This window comes from Rhinopithecus roxellana, chromosome 9 (assembly GCF_007565055.1).
Source record: "Rhinopithecus roxellana isolate Shanxi Qingling chromosome 9, ASM756505v1, whole genome shotgun sequence".
NCBI lineage: Eukaryota > Metazoa > Chordata > Mammalia > Primates > Cercopithecidae > Rhinopithecus > Rhinopithecus roxellana.
The window spans coordinates 37,522,003-37,528,002 of NC_044557.1; positions in this window are offsets into that span (position 1 = coordinate 37,522,003).

Genomic DNA, 6,000 nt, shown 5'->3' on the forward strand with positions numbered 1-6,000 from the left:
AGACTGCTCCAGAATCCCTGAAGGCTTTTCTTTCTGTAGTTGATTAAGTTGTCCTTCCAAATCAGGGTTAAGGCCACTGGCACAGGAATTTCAGAGAAAGAACATCTGTTTGCAATATACCTGGCTGGTAGAAGTATTCTGGAATTTAATTTCTACTGCTGCCAATCTCTTGACCTTTAAAAGAGAAACATTGATCCCAGGGAAGCTGAGGGGGCTTGTGGTTTAGCTTTAAGACTCCTCCCACCCCCCAAAAGACAAACCACTGATCATGGAATCTTATGTACAATATACATGCACGATTATAAAATGCAGTCAGAGCTTCTGGAGGGATAGAGATACCCTTAATGAAATTCTATAGGGCATCTGGTCTCTATATGCAAAATGTATTTCACATCTCTGTCCAACATCGATTTCTATTTTTTCATTTTTCCCTTGTTGGCTAATGTTAGAAAGTCATATTCTCCTGTAACAAGTACCACCCCACTTGTTGCATTCATACAACCATTTGAACTCCTTGGACTGTGCAAACAACTGGCTGATTTTTTTCTTAAGTACTCAAACTAGCAGAGTATGGCATGAAGTACACCTATCCAAATTAGCCCACTGAAAATACAAACAGAGAGGTTCTAAATATTGCATTTGATCATTTTCTCCATAATTTGCTGTTCATACGAATGCTTTGCATATGTTGATTAAATATGCACTTTCCACTGCCCCAGGGAGTCAGAGCCCTTCACAGCAGACCAGTGTAATCTGGTCCCAGGAGACTGTAGCACTCCGGAGGGGCACTGTCACACGGACTACCTGCTTCAGCTTGTCTTAGCAACAATGATCGCCATATGTGAAGCTGCAGGAAAACAGATGCTGTTTTTCCATTTGTGAAATCAAGTTGTTGGAAAGTAGTCAGGTTTCCAATGTATGAAAGCTCATCTAATCAACCTACGGAGACAGTGTGAGCTTTCTCAGAAATATTTGACAACATTCCCTAGTATTGGTGACTAGAAACATATATGAAATCATAGTTCCAAAGTCATAATCCTTTCTCCATACTTGTGTTGATAATATCTGTTTTGATGGCTGCAAATGGAGTCCCTAATTTTCTTAAACAAAGGGAATATATAACCCAGTTTTCAATTTGAAAAACAGCTTCACAGCATGGTCTGTAGATTGAGGGTAGGTTTACTGTAGCATCTTGTTTTATTACATCAGTAGTAAGTATCACAGATTATTTCCCCTTTCATGTACAGGAATAGAAATATAAGGCATTAACTAATGAAGACAATCCCTTTTTTATCAACTCAAAAGTAAAATTTCTGTAAGAGCCCAGCCTTAGTGTTCTGTGATCCATCCTACTTCACTCTTGCACTGTACCGCAAGCAGTCATATTACCTGAAATTTGTGTAGCAAAATACTTTAGCTGCTTTTAAAGATCCTTTTTGTTAATAACATGTAACCAGCTTCTCAGAGTCATTGCCAATAGCAAAGTATAGTTTGAAACCTGATTAGTTGGAATACATACCACACTATATAAGGAAAAAGAGAAATGGTATGTGTCAATCACAACATGTTAGAGTTCTATAGTAACTTACAAACCAGATCATTAGTTTATCTGCAATTATTACTATTTTAATTTTTTAATTTATAGAAATGTAGAAAATACCTGAATGAGTAATATTAAGTTTATATCTAAGTAACCTGGTTTCTAATTCTGTTTTCATCATTACTACCCAATTTTATTATAGCCTGATATTTAATTTTTCAATGAACTATAAGTCATAATGCATCAAAGTTTTCATAATACAAAATACAACAAGCTTTAAGAACTAAAAACCTATAGAACCCTAAGGTATGAATAACCTCTGTTATTTCTCATTTACGAGTTAGTCCTGAACATCCTGTTACTCTAACACAAGCAATTCAACTCAGTGTGCTTACCATGCCGAGATGACTAAGTAACCTAATGAAAGATGACTGTGTAATGGTAAAACTACTGTAGACGTAAAAATGTCTATTTGTTCAGAAGACGAAGGCATTGTGCCTACTTAGAGTAATATAATTTCATTAGCATTTTAACTGGGCTTGGAAATGTGGCGATTCAACAAGATATGGGGTGTTTCCATAGGAAAGAAACAGGACAAGTATGACAAGCACAATGGCAAGATAATGTAAGGCATTATTTGCAGGGGATAATTTTAAGATAATTTGGCCAGAGAAAGTTGAAGTTCAGTGAAGGAGAGTAAAAGCGTACGATAGGCAAGTTAAAGCCAGACTATGAAGGTCCCAAGTTATGGTCTAAGGAGAACAGATGTAGCTCAGCAATGAAAAGACTTATGTGGCTTTTTGCATCTAAGAATGGCATTTTACAGCTGAGAATCAATGTCAGAACTGTGCTTCATGCAGATCAACCTGGGACTTCAAGGTGTAACATATTTTGAGCCCAATATGGACTAGCACTGTGCTTGCATACTACAAAGAGGAATGGAATATGATAAAGAATCTTGCAGTCCATGAGGAAATCCAGAAAAATGAAACAGTTATAAATAAGTGTCAGGATATAATTAAGCACTAAATTTGTGATAACAACAATTGTCATTGCACTTTATAGTGTACAAATCATTTTTATGGTATTAAAATCAACCCCTCAATAAATACTGAATGAGCAATCGCTCTTTGACATACATAGAAAATGTAAGGATTTGAGAGAATTAAAATCACATACGCATTATGTGTTGATTTGAGACTCAAAATCAGATCTCACGACACCTTCTGCTTTATGTAGACTGATATGAAGGACTTAAAGGGAAAAGAACTATCTTTGAGTTCCCTGTCTTTAGGTTCACTAAGTATTTAATAGTGATTATACTAGACTATTAGCCCCTGAATAATAGTTAAATATTTTTGTGAACAAAGCATTCATAAAGTAAATATTTAACAGCCAGGGAATGTAACCACTAATGGATGTGACGACAGTCTCTGTCATCAGGATTTTAGGAACATCAAGTCAGCTGTTTCTCTAGTTCTCTAGGAAATTCTGAGCACCACCCAAGAGCCTTTGAATAAAGTGGCTTTCCATTTAATTAGCTAAAACTGATTTTAGGTACTAAGATTCCGGACTGATGCATACAGTAATTTGATGTAAATAGTAAACAACAGCAAATGGATGTAACAAAGCCCTGCAAAGCTTCTGTATTTAGTTAGATATTGGTCTGAAGTTCTGGTGAGGATTCACATCAGAGTCCTGGCTCATTACATATTATGTATCCCTGGATGTGTTATTTAACCTTGATGAGCATATTTTATATCTATAAAACTGCAGCAGTATTATATATCCCATCTACCTTCATCAAGCAAGTAAATGCATACAAAATTTCACTGTCAACTGTAAAGTGGTTCATGCTATAAAAGTGCAACTTATGACCAGGCGCAGTGGCTCACACCTGTAATCCTAGCACTTTGGGAGGCCAAGGTAGGTGGATCACCTGAGGTCAGGAGTCGGAGACCCGCCTGGCCACCATGGCAAAACCCTCTCTTTACTGAAAATATAAAAATCAGCCAGGCATGGTGGTGCATGCCTGTAGTCCCAGCTACTCAGGAGGCTGAGGCAGGAGAATCACTTGAACCCAGAGGCAGAGGTTGCAGTGAGCTGAGATTGTGCCACTGCACTCCAGCCTGGGTGACAGAGCGAGACTCTGTCTCAAAAAAAAAAAAAAAAAAAAAGTGCAAGTTATTAGTTGTACAGAGTGTGATTAGTGTTTTGATGTCACCTGACACAAATGAGTGAGAAATTAATAAATATATTATCTTGGATGCTATTCTAAGGGAAAAGTTCATCTATTCCTGATTTTTATATTCTGCTTGTCCTCTTTGGTATTCTCAGGACACAGTGGCTTAATGGTATTTAAACTACGGGGTAAAATTTCCCTCTTTATCTCCGAAGGAGGCTCCAAAATCTACACAGTCATTTTGCTGTATGATGGAGAAACTGGTGGAGATTCTCCTATGAGCTTGAAACTCAATCACAGAAGAATATTAGAGACTAGAGTATGTTGTAAGGTGAGCAAGCAGCAGAAAAACTACAACTCAGCAACACTAGCCTTTGCCTGTCTGTTTCCAGCGTGTTGGAAGACAGGCTCATGAGTCTTAGATACACCCGTGTGACAGCCAAGTTCATGACCACCCTACTCATGTCACGAAGGGAAGACACTTGAGTTCCTCTAGCAAACCTTTGCAGTCTGTCTTACTTCCTCAGGGTTACAACCTTCTGCTCTTCACTTTTGACAGATGCCCAGGATCATCACAAGGGGAATCACGTGTTGGAGGTGTTTCTGGCCTACAGGGTCCAAGTTACACCATAGGCAAGCAACAATTGCAGTGGCTTTTGGCTGCACTGAGAAACTTGGAAACGAGGAATTCCAGTTGATTGGCAGCAGTGTCAAATTGTGCAAGCACCTGGTGTATGATATGACAGACGGATATTTATTTGAGAAAATAAAAAGACTTCAAACATTTTGGATCTGTAACTGGCGATGGCAGTCACCTCAAGTCACATGACAATCCACAATGCTGCTTGCAGAGGCTAGATACCTGAGAATTATTTTATGATCTATTCCTAAAAAGTGCTTATACACTTGGGTTCTGTTTATTTCAACAAATGGTAATTTGTTGAAATCATATCATCAGGTCCCATCATGAAGTAGGACCTGATGATATGAAGAAGAATGCACAATCTGGCCGGGCGCGGTGGCTCAAGCCTGTAATCCCAGCACTTTGGGAGGCCGAGGCAGGCGGATCATGAGGTCAGAAGATCGAGACCATCCTGGCTAACACGGTGAAACCCCATCTCTACTAAAAAAAATACAAAAAAAATAGCCGGGCAAGGTGGCGGGCACCTGTAGTCCCAGCTACTCAGGAGGCTGAGGCAGGAGAATGGCGTCAACCGCACTCCAGCCTGGGCGGCAGAGCAAGACTCCGTCTCAAAAAAAAAAAAAAAAAAAAAAAAGAATGCACAATCTTGTCCTCTTGGGCTTGACCATCTGGCAGATTGTCCTCTGTTGGTGAGAAAACTCCTCTAAGTGGATCTGGCCTCTTCTGCCAGTAGAGTAGAACACTCCCACTATCATACTTATTTCATGCCATTTTCTCTACTTTTAAGTGTCTGCTTTTGTTTGTGTAATATGGAATGTAGCAGATATCATAGCAATGAGTAGGTGCACACATGAGAACCCCTGCCAGGATTTCTCAAATGTTCTCATTGTCCTTTAGTGTTTTAAAGCAGTTGACAAAGGTTGAGACTTTCTTACCACCTGTATGCCACTGTGGCACCACTATAGTTCATATGTGCTTTCCACCCATGCTGTTGCCTCTCTTAAGAAGGTGGCTGGCTTATTTGCTGCATTCCTAAAATTATTTGGAGTTTCCCTTGCCTTATTTTATGGTTGAGTGGCCTTGGGTAAATGTATTCTATATTTGCTTAGTTTGTTCAAGAGGAAGGGGATCCAATCATTAGCAAATCCCATCAGATCTACCTTCAAAATATGTCCTGAATCTAAGCAGTTTTATTTCTTCCATCCTTATTATACATTCTAAGCCACCATAATGTCTTGCCTGGAAAACAGCAATAGTCTCTTACATTGTTCCTATTCCATGCCAGCCCTATTACAGTCTGTTCTCCACATAGCAGTCAGAGTGATGTTTGTAAAGCAGAAACCTATCTTGTCACTTCCCTGCCTTCAGTCCTTCATTGGCATCCCACCACAGAGTCAGACTGAAATGTAAAGGAGTCCATGAATTCTAAGAGGGTTGGTGTTAGGAAATGAGGAAAGACAGATTGACCTGGAGCCAGCTTTGGGTCGCCCTCATTTCATCCCACTCAAGCTCTCTGATGGCATGACTACTACTTAATTTACCAAAGTCAGTTTCTGTTCAAGAATTTTGAACCTACTGCTCCCTCTTCCTGGAACTCTCTTCTCCCAAAATTCACAAACTTTGCTTCTTTACTTC